Source organism: Balaenoptera acutorostrata, chromosome X (genome assembly GCF_949987535.1).
Source record: "Balaenoptera acutorostrata chromosome X, mBalAcu1.1, whole genome shotgun sequence".
Classification (NCBI taxonomy): Eukaryota; Metazoa; Chordata; class Mammalia; order Artiodactyla; family Balaenopteridae; genus Balaenoptera; species Balaenoptera acutorostrata.
This window is the reverse complement of record NC_080085.1, coordinates 126,870,760-126,889,417: the sequence shown is the minus strand read 5'-3', so window position 1 is coordinate 126,889,417 and position 18,658 is coordinate 126,870,760. Positions and strand designations below refer to the sequence as shown.

General features: G+C 37.1%; 1 non-coding gene across 1 annotated transcript; it reads right to left on the bottom strand.

Moving 5' to 3' along the window:
* Positions 1-9,106: 9,106 nt before the first annotated feature.
* Positions 9,107-9,215, bottom strand: LOC114237367 (U6 spliceosomal RNA). Its single transcript, XR_003623049.2, has one exon. It is a non-coding gene; the product is annotated as a U6 spliceosomal RNA (small nuclear RNA).
* Positions 9,216-18,658: the final 9,443 nt, after the last annotated feature.

Below are 18,658 nucleotides of genomic sequence, written 5' to 3'. Positions count from 1 at the left end.
CAGAACAGCGATTTATGAGAATAACCTAAAGACTAGCAGAAAAGGTTTCCCACAACAAATTATGTGAAGAAGGAGCCACAGTAAGATGGCTAGGAGGAGTGGAGACACGGCCTACTCAGGACTCATGCCCCTTGGTTGGCGACCCACAAATGGGAGGGATGGCACAACTGCAGAGGTCCTCCCTCAGGAGCAAAGGGTCTGAGCCCCACATTGGGCTTTCCAGCCCAGGGGTCCTACACCAGGAAGATGAGCCACCAGAACATCTGGCTTTAAAAGCCAGTGGGGCTTATGTCTCCTCTGGGGGACCCAGAGGGCTATAAGAAACAGAGCATGCACAAAATCTCAAATGGTCTGAGACCCAGTACAGAGGCAGTAGTTTGAAAGGAGCCTGGGTCAGACCCACTTGCTGATCTTGGAGAGTCTCCCAGAGAGGCAGGAGGCATCTGGGACTCACCCTGGGAACAGAGACACTGGTGACAGCCATTTTGGGGAGCTTGGTCTACCGTGCTGACACCAGTGCTGGCAGGTACCATTTTGGAATCCTTCCTTTAGCCTATTAGCTCAGGAGCTTGATCCACCCACAAGCGGGACTGCCACACGGGGAGCCTGCCCTACCCACCTTTGGTGGGCCCAAAGCAGTCGCCTGTGGCTGGGCCACACAGCCAACTATGCAGGGAGCGTGCCCAGTCAGGTTCTTGAAGTGTAATTTATGTATAGAATAAATGTCATGCATTTAAATTTACCATTTTAATCTGTATAGTTTTGACAAATGTAAACAATCATATAATTACTACCACAAAGAAAATATAGAATATTTTCTATATAGAAATAAAAATAGACGAAGTTTCCATGTGCCTCTTTCTACTCAATCTTCTTTTCTCACCCCAAAGCCCCAGAAACCACAGATCTCTCCTTCAGTTTTACCCTTTCCAGAACGTCATATAAATGGGGTCATACAGTACAGTTGACCCTTGAACAACATGGATTTGAACTGCATGGGCCCACTTATATGTGGATTTTTTTCAATAGTAAATACTACAATACTACACCATTGGAGTTGGTTGAATCTGCAAATGTGGAACCATGGATGAGAAGGAACTGCATGTATAGGGTGTCGACCATCAGTTATACTCAAACATTCAACTGTGCAGATGGTCGGCACCCCTAACCCGCACATTTTTCAAGGGTCAGGTGTATATAGCATTTTGAGTCTGGCTTCTTTTATTTAACATAATGCATTTGAGAATCATCTGTGTTGCAGTGTGTATCAGTAATTCATTTCTTTATATTGCTAAGTAGTATTCCATCATACGAATGTACCACAGTTTGTTCATCCATTCACCATTTGATGTATATTTCAGATGTTTCCAGTTTTTTGGCAACTATGAATAAAGTGAGTATAAATATTCACTCACTAGACGTTTGTGTGGACATGTTTTTATTTATCTTGGGTAAATACTTAGGAGTAGGATTGTGTGGCTCTTGTGCAAAGTGTGTGTTTTGTAAAGTGGTTGTATTATTTTACATTATCACCTTTTGGACATGAGAGGTGAAGCTGCTTTACATCTTCATCAAAACTGAGTGTCATCAATCTTTTTAATTTGGATGTTCTAATGTTCATACAGTGATATCTCATTTTGGTTTTTCTTTGCATTTCACTGACGAGTAATGATGTTCAACATCTTTTCCTGTGCCTTTCATTAGTAATTTTTAATTAATATATCTTCTTTTGTTAAGTGTTTCTTCAAATCTGTTGCCCATTTTTTATTGGATTGTTATTCTTCTGATTATTGAATTGTAAAATTTCTTGATACATTCTATGTAGTAGTTCTTTGTTTGATATATATGTCCTGAGTATTTTTTCTCAGTCTGTAGCTTGCCTTTACTTTGTTTGTGTTTCACGGTGTATTTCAATGAGCAAAAGGTTTCATTTTGATAAAGTCCAATTTATAAAATTTATTTTTTTTGGTTTGTGCTTTTTACATCCTATATAAGGAGTCTCAGCCTTCTCAAATTCAGAAGATTTTCTTATATTCTTTCTTCTAGAAATTTTATAGTTTGTTTTATATTTAGGTCTATGATCAATTTCAAGTTAACTTTTGTGTATTGTGAGATGTAGGATTGGAATTGTGTTTTCCCTTACATTCATCTGGTTGTCTGAACATCATTTGTTGTAAAGACTTTCCTAGCCAAAATTTGTTGTAAAGACTTTCCTAACCAGTTTTTTTTTTACAAAGATGGGCATCTTTGTAAAAAAATTACTTGGCCATAATGTGTGAATCTATTTCTAGATTGTCTGTTCTATTCTATTATGTATATCTTTTATTTCCCAAATACCAAACTCTTTTGATTGCATAGTTTTATAAGTCTTAAAATTAGTGGGGGGTAATCCCTTTTTAAAAAAGGCCTTCAGCTCTTCTAGGTCATTCATATTTTCGTATAAATTTTAGCATTGTCAATTTCCACAGAAAATAAATAAAAAACTCCTGGGAATTTGATTGGGATTACATTGATTCTACAGGTAAACTTGGGGAGAAATGACATCTTAATAATGTTGATCCTTCCTATTTATGAACAAGGTACATCTCCTTATTTCTTTAGGTGTTCTGTAATTTCTTCAGCAATGTTTTAATTTTCCATTGAAGAGTTTGTGGACATATTTTATTAGAGTAATTCTAAATATTTTCTTTTTTGGTACTATTATAAATGATTATTTAGAAACTTTATTTTCCAAATATTTGCTGCTGGTATATACATATAGAAATTATTCATTTATATTAACTTTGTATCCTGCAATCTTGACAAGTTCACTTATTAATTCTAACAGTTGAAACTGTAGTATTTTTAGAATTTTCTATATTAACAATCATATCATGTGTGGTAGGGTCTGGTTCACGTCTTCCTTTCTGATCCTCATGTCTTTTATTTATTTATTTATTTTCTATGAATACAAATAGTGAAAGTGGACATCTTTGGCTCAATTCCAATTTTATGGTGAAATCATTTCGTTTTAGTTCATTAATTTTCTTTTTTGTTTTTTTGGTAAATTTATTTATTTATTTTTGACTGTGTTGGGTCTTCGTTGCTGTGCGCGGGCTTTCTCTAGCTGTGGTGAGCGGGGGCTACTCCTCGTTGTGGTGCGAGGGCTTCTCATTGCGGTGGCTTCTCTTGTTGCAGAGCACAGACTCTAGGCGTGTGGGCCTCAGTAGTTGTTGCTCGTGGGCTCTAGAGTGCAGGCTCAGTAGTTGTGGTGCACAGGCTTAGTGGCTCCATGGCATGTGGGATCTTCCCGGACCAGGGCTCGAACCCGTGTCCCCTGCATTGGCAGGCAGATTCCTAACCACTGCACCACCAGGGAAGCCCTAGTTCATTAATTTTCATGTTAGATATTAGCTACAGGTTTTTTTCATAGATATCCTTTATTGAGTTGTCTCCACTCTTATGTTTATGAGCGTTTTTTATTTTAATCATGAATGGCTGCATCTATTAACAAGATTATATTGTTTTCCTTTATCCTGTTAATATATAATTAATTTACATTGATTAATTGTTGAATGTTACGCTCCTCTTTTATTACTGGGATAAACCATATTTAGTTATGTTGTATTACATTTTTATATATTGGATTTTATTTGCACCTGTGTTTAGGATGGTCATTGGTCTGTCGAAGACAATGTCTTTGTCTGGTTTTGGTGACACACTTGTGCTGGCTTAATGTTTTGATTTTCATCCTCCTCTATTTTTCTGTAAAGATTTGTGTGTAAGATTTCTTCCTTGAATGTTTGGTAGAATTTACAAGTGAAGCCATCTGGGCCTGGAATTTTCTTTGTGTGAAGCTTTTGGTAACAAGTTATATTTCTTTACTAGACACATTCAGATTTTTTATTCTTAAGTCATTTTCTGAATTTTGAATATTTCAAATAATTTGTGCATTCACCGACAGTTTCATTTTCTGGAATAAAATTGTTTATAATATTATCTTGTTTTAGGTTTGATTTCTTAGGATCTGTAGTGATAACCCGCCTTTTATTTTTGATATTCATGATTTATATTTTTTCTCTTTATTTCTTGAGCAGTCTAGCTATGAGGTTTGCCAGTTTTGTTTTTTTTAAAGTACAAGCTTTTGGTTGTATTAATTTTCTCCATTGTCTGTTTCTATTTTGCTAATTTATGCTCATTATTTCCTTCTTCCTACTTGTTTTGGGTTTACTTTCCTCTTTTTTTAAACTAGTGTCCTAATATAAAACATTCTTTCAGTGATTTTAGATATTTATTCTTTTCCAGTGTAAGCATTTACATTTCTAAGTACCACCTCTAAGCACTGATTTAGCTGTATTCCAAAAAGTTTGATATGTGTTATTTTTATTATCATTTAACTCAAAATGTTTTTGATTTTTTGTGTGTGTGATTTCTTGCTTGACTCATGAATTACGTAGCTGTCTGTTCTTTACTTTTGAAATATTTGAGTTTTCCTAGATGTTGTTTTGGATTGCTAATTTAATTCTGTTGTCATCATAGAATACACCCTGTAATATATTGATCCTTTTAACTTTACTGATATTTGCTTTATGGCCAGCATATGGTCCCTTTTGGTAAAGGTACAATGTGAATATGAAAGAATGTGTATTCTGCACTTACGTATAATGTTGTATACATAGCAATTAGGTTAAATGCTAAACTAGGTTGAATCTTCTATGCATTTACTAATTTCTTGGTGTGGTTTTTCTGTCAATTGTTGAGAGAAAGGTGTTGAAATCTTCTGCTGTGATTCTGTTAATGCTTATTTCTTCCTTTAGTTCTATCAATTTTTGCATCATCTATTTTGAGAATAATTTTGTTATATTATGTACATACCACAATAACTGTTAAGTCTTCCTACTGAATTTTCCCTGTGACCATTATGAAAAGTTCCTTTTTATCTCTGGTAGCACTCTTTGTCGTAAAACCTATTTTACTATTTTATCTGATAATAATGTAGTCACTGTAGACTTCTTATGCTTGCATGATACAGTTGGTCCTATGTATCCATGGTTTCACATCCTTGGATTCAACGAAATGCAGATACACATTTTTTTTTAATTCCAGAAAATTCCAAAAAGCAAAACTTGAATTTGCCACATGCTGAAAACTATTTACATAGCATATATTGTATTTACAACTGTTTACATAACATTCACATTGTGTTGGGTATTATAAGTAATCTGGAGGTGATTTGAAGTATATGGGAGGATGCGTGTCGTATGTGCAAATACCATGTGATTTTATATAAGGGACTTGAACATCCCCCGATTTTGGTATGGGGGGATCATGGAACTAGTCCCTTATGGATATAGAGGGACAACTGTATATGTTTTCCTACTCATTTACTTTCAACCTACCTGTGTCTTTGTGTTTATAGTGAAAGTGTATCTCTTCTAGTCAGAATGTAGTTGTTTCTTGCTTTTACATTGCAGGGGAGCAAAATTACCACCCGAAAATGTGTCTCTTTGGCATGAGGGTTATCTTAGGCTGGTTGTTTTTCAGAAACAGAAGACTGCATAAAACTGCATTAAAAACACTCAGATAAAGGGCCTAGTCCAGGAAGTGTACTGTCACCAGAGATTTGCAAAGAATATGGACTAGGTGTGGTGGGGGAACTCAGCAGGACCTGGAGACCAAAGTCCTCTCTGTGTCCTATTGTCTCTGCATGGCATAGTAAATGTTTGCTTACCAAGCATTGTTTTTCCATCTCCATATGAATTACCTCCTCCCTTATGAAGTCCCAAGCCACTACCCACCCCCTTTCTCCTCCCACAGGGCATAGAAGCCTCAGTTGCCTAACTTGTCATTTATTCTCATTTTTCTTATTGGACCCCCATACATATATAATGAAATTTGATTTTCTCCTGTTAATCTGTCTCATGTCAATTTAATTCTTAGAAGAGCCAGAAGAACCTAGAAAGGGTAGAGGGAATTTTTTTCTTTCTGCAACAACATCAAACAATCTCTACCTTTTAATTGGGGCATTAAAAAAACTCATTTAATTAATTATTTATGCATTTGGATTTAAAACTACCATTTTATTATTTTTTATGTTTGTCATCTCTATTTTCCCCCTTTTCATTCTTTTCTCTCAAATTTCAGACGATTAAAGTAATTTAGCATTTAATTTTATTTCATCTATTATTTTTTGGTTATATTTCTTTATATTTTTAACTGGTTGCTCGCTCTAGGAATTGCCATCTTTATTCCTAACCTCTCATAGTTTACTAGAGTTTAATATTGTACTACTTCATATAAAATATAGAAACATCCAACTAATATTACTCTTTACCCCTCCTGCTTGCTGTCTTTTATGTCATAGCTGTCATATACATGACATATATGAAAATCTCATGAGACAATGTTATCTTTAAAGAATTTTAATGAACTTAAGATAAAATGAATATATTTAAAAATATCTTTTATTTAAGATAAAATGAGTATCATTTACCCTGATATTCACCATTTCCAATAATCTTCATTCATTCTTGAAATTCCATATTTTTCTCAGGTATCTTTTTTTTTTCCAGCCAGAATTTCCTTTAGCGTTTCATATAGTACAGGTCTGCTAATAACATTTAGATTTGATTTTCATTTATATGATTTTTAAGAATTTTTTATTTCTATAGAATATTTTCACTCGATACAGAATTCTGGATTGACAGTTTTTCTTTTTTCCTTCTTTCATCACATTAGAAATATTGTTGTACTCTGTTCTGATTTGTATTGTTTCTGATAAGAAGTCCTCAGTCATTTGAATCATTGATTCCTATATGTAAAGTGTTATTTTCCTATATCTTTTTTCAAGTTTTTCTCTTGATTGTCTTACTTTAACACTTCACTAATGATGTGTCTAGGTATGGCGTTCTTTGAATTTATTATGATCAGAGATTGCTGGTCATGATTCTGTAAATTTGTCTTTCACTAAATGTTGGAAAATTTCAGCCATGATTTCTACATTTTTAATGCAACATTCTCTCTTTCTATAATCCTAGGAATCAGATTAGATATATGATAGCCATATTGTCCTAGGCTATCCTCTGGGATAGCCCAGGGATCCTCAAGTCCCTAAGGCTCTGGGTTTTTTTGTTTTTGTTTTTTTGTTGTTGTTGTTGCTTAATTAATCTCTTTTTTCCTCTTTTCTTCAGACTGGATAATTACTATTATCTGTCTTCAAGTGCTCTGGCCCTTTCCTTTGTCATCTCTGTTACTCTGTTGTTGAATTCACCCAGTGAAATTTTTAAGATATCGCATTCTTCTGTTCTAAAATATTCATTTGGTTCCTTTTTATTCTTTTTCTTTAATTGCTGTTGTTTCCTATTTGCACTCATTTGGAGTATTCTTTTTTTGTGTGTGTGACCACCTAACTGAACATAGTTATAGTCCCTCAGAGCTATCTGAGAAGCTGCCTCCCAGGCTCGAGTCCTCAGAAAGACCACCAAATAAAACATAATTCTCAACTCTTAAGTTGTGCATTTTTTTTCAGTCAACAGCATGTTTATACATAGAATTGCGAGTCTCTCTCTTACTTGCTAGAGGTTGGGCATGGTAACGCAGGCTCCTCCAGCCAGAAAAATAATAGGGTTTCTGTCAGAGTTTTAATTGCTTGTGCTAATGCTACCCTGGTACTGTGGCCAATTCTCAGGGCAAAGCTGAAAAAAAAAACAGTTGAAGAAGAAAACTCACACCTGTTTGTTGTTCCTTCAAGTTTCAGTTCCCTTCCATAATCTGCTTTAATCCTCTTCACAATTTTCTGATAGTGTATTCTTTATTGTTCTGTGGATTTCTTTGGTATTTTGGAGTTAATATTTGTTATCAGTGAGAAGGTTAGTTTCTAGATAGATTACATTGTCATATCAAAACTAGAGTCTGTTTAACAGGGTCTTTTATATATATTAACGTCTGAGAAACACTTCAAATATATCAAAAATTCTTAACCTTGGTTTCATGTAAAAATCATCTGAGGAGATTTTTTAAAATTCTAATTCTCAGGATACACCCCAGATCAATTAAATCAAAAATTTGAGTTGAGGGGTCTAATTATTGGTATATTTTAAATATTCCCATGTGATTCCATTATATAGTCAAGTTTGATAGGCACTTCCTTACAGTATCTTTACATATGTGAAAGAGGGAACAGAGATTTATGTGAAGGGGAACAGGATGTCACCCCAAAATATGCCTCATTGGCATAAGGATTATTTTAGGCTGATTATTTTTAAGAAACAGCAGACATAAGAAAAGCTCTGAAAACTGAGTAGAAGTTATCCTTTTGTAAGAGATATTTGCATTTATAAGGTAAATCTCCATTTGTGAGAGTGTCTCTCTCTCTCTCTCTCTATAACAGGAAGAGAAAGAGGACTTTAAATCTCTAGGAACTCTTATCAATGCAGAGGGCAAGGAGTTAAATCTGCATAACAACCTTACTCTTGTTTACTGTGCTCTTCCTGGTCACCTCCTATAACTGGACCCCCCTCCTACCACCCTCAACATCTTGTTTTGTCTTTAGCTTGAGATGGTATTTAAGGTGGTGACTTGGGGCATTTCAGGGAGTTACTCAGTTTTCCTGGGTCTCTCCCATGTATACAGGAGGGATACATGTTATTAAAATTCTGTTTGTCTTTATCCTGTTAATCTGTCTATTATAGGGAGGTCTCAGCCAAGAACCTAGAAAGGTAGAGGGAAAATTATCTTTCCTTCCCCATATATGACAGAGGTCTATTTTAAGTTCAGAAAAAGCTGTCAGAAAGTTAATCTGTCTAGATGTCTGGAAAATGATTATTTTTTAAAATTTATTTTATTGAAGTATAGTTGATTTTACAGTGTTGTGTTAACTTCTACTGTACAGCAAAGTGATTCAGTTATACATATATGCACATTCTTTTTCATAATTCTTTTCCATTATGGTTTATCACAGGATACTGAATAGAGTTCCCTGTGCTCTACAGTAGGACCTTGTTTTTTATCCATTCTATATGTAACAGTTTGCATCTGCTAATCCCAAACTGCCAATCCATCCCTCCCCCACCCCTCGCTCCTCCTTGGCAACCACAAGTCTGTTCTCTATGTCTGTGAGTCTGTTTCTAAAAATATGGACCGCTTCACGAATTTGCGTGTCATCCTTGCACAGGGAGCCATGCTAATTTTCTTTGTATTGTTCCAATTTTTAGTATATGTGCTGCAGAACCAAGCACTGGAAAATGATTCTTAATCTAAAACAGTATTTCACAAATACTGTGTGATCCAGTGACCACTTGCACAAGAATCCCCCATACCTATAAAATCCAAATACTGGGGTCTTATCCCCAACCAAAGCAACCAGAATCTTTGGAGGTGGAGTCCAGGAAAGGACATTTTTAAAAGTTGTACTAGGTAAATCATATGTCTGAGTGGTCAAGGTTATGCTTTATTGTGAAAATAAATGAGCTTGAATTGTATTTTTATATTGCATGAGATCTACCCTAAATTTTTACAACACTGGGCAAGATTTTTACTTCAACAATTACCTAATAGATTTGTTTTGCTGCAAGTTGTGACTCATGAGACTGCTCAGACTGTTGGACTTGTCTGCGAGTTAATAATGCAGTGGTTCATTCAATGATTTCCTCATCTGTTTGGATGCTGATGTCTTTTTATCTGTAAGATTGTGCCAGCTGGTTCTGACTAGGAATTATTACATCAAATGCTTTGTTTGTGTACAAATGTCATTATATTAATGGTATTTAGTTGTGTTTATTAGCACTTCATATTTTGTATGTGAACACGTTCTGTGGAATCACTAGTATTTCAAATACTTCAAGTATAATTTGAGTACTTATTAATTTAAAATATGACACTTCTAATAGAGAAAGTATGTTTGCTTTTATTTTGACTCCCAGTACTGAGTCAAGTAGTGGCTATTATCTTAAACTATTCATTCTGTTGCCCTGAAACAAATAGTCTACCAGGTATTTATCCAGCAAAGATGGGTTTATTTGGGGTCAGCAGAGAATTGTAATTTGAGGTCTGCAACCATGGTGAGCCACCTGCAAGCCCCCACATGGCAAGGGAAGGAGAGGCTTTTTTAAAGAGAGAGTAAACAAAGAGTCCATGGCTTTTCATTGGCTGAGTCCTTGCCTGCAAAGAAGAATTTTTCTTTCTGTTGGGCTCTGCTATCATCACAGGACCAGAGAGTTCCCCTTCCTGTCTACCAACTCTATTTAATTGAGGTTTCTATTTATTAATATTTTATAATTCATTCCATGAACTTTTACTGAGCAAATATTAGGGGCTACAAAGAAAAGAGCAGATACAGATTACTCCCTCGAGGAAATTATCGTCCATCTCCCCAACCAGCTTTTAAGCTCCAGGAGGATAGAACTATGTCATGTTCACCAGCACTTGGCACATTGCCCGATACATTGAGAGTGATCAAGAAACAATTGTTGGATAAGTGGATGAATGTAGTGAAAATAATATAGGTATAAATGATAGTGATCATTTCTTGAATAATGTGGTCTGTGCTTTAAGAGAGACACATATACTAAGCAAGGAAGATTCAAGAAGGATAAAAGTTATTTCAGAGTAGAAGGGCCAGGAAAGATTTTGTATAGAGATAACATATGAACTGGACCTTGAAGGAAAAGGGACCTCTTCTTATCCAATCATTCATTTCTCCTTAAGGAAGGTGATGTGACTTATCTTACTCATGAATTTTGGGGATAAGGAATAGGGTATATATAGATGTTGACTAAAAAAATGCACAACCTAAAAGTTGAGAATTATGTTTTATTTTTTGGACAAAACTGAGGACTTAAGCCCGGGACACAGCCTCTCTGATAGCTCTGAGTGACTGCTCCAAAGAAGTAAGGGAGGAGCCAGGATATATAGGAGTTTTTGCAACAAAGACCAGGTAGTTGGAACATCAAAAGATTACTGTTAGAGAAAACCAAACATCTCAGGTTAATGATTTTAGTGCTTTTCTCTGTATAGGAAGATGCAAAAGTCTGGGGTTCATTGAAATCATTCCTTTGATATACACCTCAGCTATCTGGAGCCAGTAGGCTGTGTGTTCTCATCCTGAGTGTCCTCAGGTGCCTCGTTGAGGGTGGCTGCAGTGGTTGACTGCCTGGTGGCAGGCATCCTGTTTCTATATGGAGTTTGAGTTTCCTCAGGGGTCACTGTGGGGGGCAGCTGTAATGTGATGGCTTGATGGCTGCAACATCCTTTGTTTACTAATATGGCAGGCAACATTTTTTGCATTCATATAGATTTTTCTCCCCTCTCCCCTTACTGTTGTTGGTAGTGTAGGGGAGGAAAAATAATTTTCCCTCTACCCTTCTAGGTTCTTGGCTGAGACACCCCTGTAATAAAATAGGAGAAAACAAACAGAAGTTTAATAACAAGTAAACCTCCAGTACACATGGGAGAGACCCAGGAAAACAGAGTAAAGCCTCAAATGGTCCAAGCTACCACCTTAAGAATGAACTTCAGCTGGAGATGAAAGATGTTGGGGGGATGGGGGGGCAGTTATGGTAGGCTATCAAACAATGCACAGTAAACAAGGGTCAGTTCGTTATGCAGATTTAAGTCCCTGCCTTTCCACTGATAAGTTTCTAGAGATTTAATCAAACCCTCTTTCTAGTACAGAGAGGGAGACACCCTTACAAATGGCTATTTTCTTTACAAATGTAAATGTCCCTTGCAAAAGGCTACTTGAATTCAGTTTTCAGAGCTTTTCTTGTATCTGCTGTTTCTTAAAAATAACCAGTTCAAGATAATGCTAATGGCAAAGAGGCATATTTTGGGGTGACATATTCTGCTCCCCTTCAGAAGTAAGGCTGAATATAGACAGGGGAAATTGCATTGTCAGTCGCTGTTAGACTGAGGAACAAGTCCTGAGAGCAGGTGAGGGGATTAAGAGGAGACGGGGTCAGGAGGGTGGTGTACAAGCACACACACACACTTTATTTCCCATCAAAACTCTTTCTATAGATTGCAGTAGGCAATACATGTTTTTGTTAAAATCACAAGACAGAATCATCAGACAGTATTTCCTTAATGTTGAAGTTATAGTACAAAACATACTGCGAACCAGAATTTAAACATGCGTGAGAACAGACTCTGATTACCAAAATATGCCAAGGACAAACTATAGTTAGAGAAACCACAAGCAACATCACGGGCCAAGACTCATATCTTCTCTAATAACTCTTTCGGGTCCTGTCAGGAATTAAGCAGGACTTTGCCATGCTTTAAGCTGCAATGACTGTGTCAGCTTGCAGCTGGTTCCCGACATTTCCCCCTTCCTTATTTTTTAATGTGAGGTGGTAGAGTCCGACTCGGAGTTCTGCAATTGCTCGTAAGCCAGTTCGCAGGAGGACTGGAAAACAACAAATACACAATAATATTAAAATACCAATAACAATTATAGGATAAAGGAGGTTAATAAGAGAACTCGGGGCAAAAGTACGTGTAATCTGGGTAAATATGTCTCGAGTAATTTCCACTGGATTTACATCTAGGGGAGCTGCATGCTGGATATTTGTGATATCCTCATGTAAGCGAACAATATCAAGGGATAGATTGGAATGAGACCAAATTCCCAATAAATGATTCTTAATCTGAGGCCAAGGCCATTGCGAATGATTATATGGCTTAGAGGTTACACAGATTGCAGAAAATTCTGCATGACAACGCATAGAAAAGGCAGTTTTTAAAGCAGCTAATTGGTCTCCAAGAATAAGAGCAACTTCTTCCAATGCATTAACACGACTTTCTAATTTTCTATCAATAGAGTCCTGAGTTCCCAAAGCATTAGAGACATTAGTGGCTAAGTTATTCACAAATGTGGCAGTATGGATACTTTGAGTCAGCGCAGTAGTGGAAGCAGCTACAGAAGCCATGACTGCAATGAGCGCTGTAATTCCAGCTATAAGTAGCCCCCAAAATCGTTTGTGCTGTTGTAAAAGAAGGGAAAGTTCATGTATGACCTGCAAACCTGAATTAGAATACCAAGGACCTGTAACATTTACAGGGAGCATAACAAAGGGAGGCTGATGAACAAGAAGAAATCCCCGATTGGACTCCCCCATGGTTATACAATTTGTCAAATTACAATTATCACAACGTATGTCATAAAACCCTTTTTTTGGGAAAACGTACACAGAACCAGTAAGAATAGCATAGGGTGATAGAACACAAGCCATAACAAAAGTGGTTAAGTTCCTAATAGGATGTTGTCGAGTCCCATTCTCTTCATATGGCGGGGGAGGGAATTCACCATCAGGTCCGGATCCATAATGCAGGGAAGGGAGTTCTCCATTTGGTCCGGATCCATAGAATCTCACCAGGCGCTCAGGCACCCAACGAGGATCCTCAGCGTCCCTAGGAAACACACAAACATGCCCTCGTCCCCATATTAGTACAGGATCTGGACCATTCCACTGATTAGTAAGAAGATCCCGCCAACGGACTTCAGCAAAAGGCAAGGCACGAGGATGCCAAAATCTTTCTGCAGCTGTCTGTCCTTGCTTATCTACATTCAAAAAATTTAAAGTATATAAATAACGTCGCAATGAATTGTGCGGGGTTGTGGTATATTCCCCCATCTTTATTTTAAACCCCAAAGAAGATATATCTTCCCCCTGCTTAGAAGCTTGAAATAAAGCAGTTTGAAGTGGAGAAGACTCACAGGCAGAGAGGAAGTAGAAGAAACAGACATAGACCCCCTGAGCCACTGAGGGAGGCTCATCAGGAACTTTCGCTGGCAAGGAAAAACCAGAAGAATGCGCAACAGGGGCTAGGGAAGCATCTTGAGTAACATCATGTAAATGTTTTACCCAAGTTAAAGCTTGGGCTAGAGCAGTAAATGAAGTTTTATCTAATATAGGGAAGTTTTCAGATCCCGCAGGTGCATTCTTAAGGGCTGCAAAAATGCCATCATCAAAATCAGGATTGTGATATCGTGCAGCCTCTTCCTCCAATTCAGCCTCATCCTCTGAGGATAATTCATCATCATCCTCCAGGGACTCTGAAGATGGCATGTTCGCCAACAAGGGAGGCGCAGCAGGAGAGACAGGCTCAGGTTCCTCAGACAAATTTTGTACCTGAGGAGCTGAAGGAGAGCGGCGTAAAGACGCTGCTTTGAATAACTTCTGAATCTCATGAGTTGGGTCAAGATAGTCCCTTATCAAATTACAAAGTGAAAAAGTATCTATAGGAACCTTAGAAGGTCCATGAAGAGAATAGAAAGTTTTCAATTGCTGACCTATTTTTTCCCATGTTTGAATATTAATAGTTCCTCCTTCCGGGAACCATGGACAAATTTCCTGCACAAAATGAAGAAAACGATCAAGCTGTTTATGTGTAACCTTAATGCCCCGAGTGGATAACATAGAGTACAGTAGCTGAACGAAAAGTTGTCGTTCCTTAGATCCAGTTTGCCCCATTTTTACTCCTGATGAGAATAAAACAGAAAGAAAAACTACATGTAAAACATCCCCTGGCACAATCTCATTTACCTTATGCGTGCACGCGAAGTATCTCCTGGGTCCCTCTCAACAGCCCACGTACTCAGGTCCCTGTTCAGGCACCACTTGTCAGTCACTGTTAGACTGAGGAACAAGTCCTTAGAGCAGGTGAGGGGATTAAGAAGAGACGGGGTCAGGAGGGTGGTGTACCAGCACACACACACACACTTTATTTCCCATCAAAACTCTTTCTATAGATTGCAGTAGGCAATACATGTTTTTGTTAAAATCACAAGACAGAATCATCAGACAGTATTTCCTTAATGTTGAAGTTATAGTACAAAACATACTGCGAACCAGAATTTAAACATGCGTGAGAACAGACTCTAATTACCAAAATATGCCAAGGACAAACTATAGTTAGAGAAACCACAAGCAACATCACGGGCCAAGACTCATATCTTCTCTAATAACTCTTTCGGGTCCTGTCAGGAATTAAGCAGGACTTTGCCATGCTTTAAGCTGCAATGACTGTGTCAGCTTGCAGCTGGTGCCCGACATTGCATCATGTATTTCCATGCCATAAATTTTACATGGCATGGAAAAACATGATGCAATTTCCCCTGTCTATATTCAACAGCACATTAAAAGGATCATACACCATGATCAAGTGGGGTTTATTCCAGGAATGCAAGGATTCTTCAATATACGCAAATCAATCAACGTGATACACCATATTAACAAATTGAAGGAGAAAAACCATATGATCATCTCAATAGATGCAGAGAAAGATTTCAACAAAATTCAACACCCATTTATGATAAAAGCCCTGCAGAAAGTAGGCATAGAGGGAACTTTCCTCAACATAATAAAGGCCATATATGACAAACCCACAGCCAACATCATCCTCAATGGTGAAAAACTGAAACCATTTCCACTAAGATCAGGAACAAGACAAGGTTGCCCACTCTCACCACTATTATTCAACACAGTTTTGGAAGTTTTAGCCACAGCAATCAGAGAAGAAAAAGAAATAAAAGGAATCCAAATCAGAAAAGAAGAAGTAAAGCAGTCACTGTTTGCAGATGACATGATACTATACATAGAGAATCCTAAAGATGCTACCAGAAAACTACTAGAGCTAATCAATGAATTTGGTAAAGTAGCAGGATACAAAATTAATGCACAGAAATCTCTTGCATTCCTATACACTAATGATGAAAAATCTGAAAGTGAAATTAAGAAAACACTCCCATTTACCATTGCAACAAAAAGAATAAAATATCTAGGAATAAACCTACCTAAGGAGACAAAAGACCTGTATGCAGAAAATTATAAGACACTGATGAAAGAAATTAAGGATGATACAAAGATGGAGAGATATACCATGTTCTTGGATTGGAAGAATCAACACTGTGAAAATGACTCTACTACCCAAAGCAATCTACAGATTCAATGCAATCCCAATCAAACTACCACTGGCATTTTTCACAGAACTAGAACAAAAATTTTCACAATTTGTATGGAAACACAAAAGACCCCGAATAGCCAAAGCAATCTTGAGAACGAAAAATGGAGCTGGAGGAATCAGGCTCCCAGACTTCAGACTATACTACAAAGCTACCGTCATCAAGACAGTATGGTACTGGCACAAAAACAGTAACATAGATCAGTGGAACAGGATAGAAAGCCCAGAGATAAAGCCACGCACCTATGGTCACCGTATCTTTGAAAAAGGAGGCAAGCATATACAGTGGAGAAAAGACAGCCTCTTCAATAAGTGGTGCTGGGAAAACTTGACAGCTACATGTAAAAGTATGAAATTAGAACACTTCCTAGCACCATACACAAAAATAAACTCAAAATGGATTAAAGACCTAAATGTAAGGCCAGACATACTAAAACTCTTAGAGGGAAACATAGGCAAAACACTCTATGACATAAATCACAGCAAGATCCTTTTTGACCCCGCTCCTAGAGAAATGGAAATAAAAACAAAAATAAACAAATGGGACCTAATGAAACTTAAACCCTTTTGCACAGCAAAGGAAACCATAAACAAGACTAAAAGACAACCCTCAGAATGGGAGAAAATATTTGCAAATGAAGCAACTGACAAAGGATTAATCTCCAAAATTTACAAGTAGCTCATGCAGCTCAATAACAAAAAAACAAACAACCCAATCCAAAAATGGGCAGAAGACCTAAATAGACATTTCTCCAAAGAAGATATACAGATTGCCAACAAACACATGAAAGGATGCTCAACATCACTAATCATTAGAGAAATGCAAATCAAAACTACAATGAGGTATCACCTCATACCAGTCAGAATGGCCATCATTAAAAAATCTATAAACAATAAATGCTGGAGAGGGTGTGGAGAAAAGGGAACCCTCTTGCACTGTTGGTGGGAATGTAAACTGATACAGCCACTATGGACAACAGTATGGAGGTTCCTTACGAAACTAAAAATAGAACTACCATACGACCCAGCAATCCCACTACTGGGCGTATACCCGGAGATAACCATAATTCAAAAAGAGTCATGTACCAAAATGTTCATTGCAGCTCTATTTACAATAGCCAGGACATGGAAGCAGCCTAAGCGTCCATCATCAGATGAATGGATAAAGAAGATGTGGCACATATATTCAATGGAATATTACTCAACCATAAAAGGAAATGAAATTGAGTTATTTGTAGCGAGGTGGATGGACCTCGAGACTGTCATACAGAGTGAAGTAAGTCAGAAAGAGAAAAACAAATACTGTATGCTAACACATATATATGGAATCTAAAAAAAAATGGTTCTGAAGAACCTAGGGGCAGGATAGGAATAAAGACGCAGACGTAGAGAATGGACTTGAGGACACGGGGAGGGGGAAGGGTAAGCTGGGACGAAGTGAGAGAATGGCATGGACATATATACACTACCAAATGTAAAATAGATAGCTAGTGGGAAGCAGCCGCATAGCACAGGGAGATCAGCTCTGTGCTTTGTGACCACCTAGAGGGGTGAGATAGGGAGGGTGGGGGGGAGGGAGATGCAAGAGGGAGGAGATATGGGAACATATGTGTATGTATAACTGATTCACTTTGTTATAAAGCAGAAACTAACACACCATTGTAAAGCAATTATACTGCAATAAAGATGTTAAAAATTTTTTTTACATGAAACCTTTTATAGGAATAAGCCTATAAGTATCCATTGCTGCCTCGAACTGACTGGGTAAGTCTTCCTAATTCTAGAGGAAAATATTAGGAAACCCATTGTTGTTAAACTTGTGATTCCTCCATATTAGTATTATCAGTAATAAGGGGCTTCTTTGTTGTTTATCTATTTACTCCTTGATCTCTTTCAGTTATTGGTTCAGTTATTGCACATGGAAAGGAGGAATGCTATACACTGGCACCCTAAAACACAAACTATAACTATTTACTGAGTGTCTATTCTATGCCAGATATTCTGCAGTGATTAAATGTATAGTTTTGCTCAGTTTTCATAACAATTCTACAGAGGGTACCAGTAATCAGTTTTGTTTTGCATGTGAAGAAATTGAGTTCAAAGGAGTTAGATCACTTGTCCAAGGTCATACATTCATATAAGTGGTGAACCTGGGGCTAAAACCAAAATCTGCCTGGCTCTATTGTATTATGCAGAACAAGAGCAGAGGTGAAGGGCACTACTGATCACAGCAAAGATTCAGAAGAGGCAGCCATTGTAAACAGATTTTGAAAAGTTGTCAATAAATGAGGATAGAGAGATAAGGTACTGGCTGGAGAAATTAAATCAATGAGGGAAGTTTTGTTTTTTGCTCTTTATTATTAACACATTAGAGGCTGGAATATGTTTTCATGTACTTGGGAAGGTAAAGTTCTATCCCAGTGTGTTTATCTGCTCATCATTTGATAAACATTTGTTTTTTTCCTCCAAGTTTCTGGTGATTGTTAATAACTGTTATAAATATTTGCATACATGACTTTGTATGGGAATAGAACAAGTAAAAATGTAAAACTTGCTCTTCTTATCTATATTACACTCGTTTTTTTTGGAAAAAGTGCTCCTCAGATTTTTGCAAGCCTTTGGTTAATTTCTAGAGTTATTTAAAATTGACTTTGTCAATTTCTTTTTTTTTTGTCAATGTTCTTATTGCTGTTATGGATGAGTGATCTACAGGGTTTCA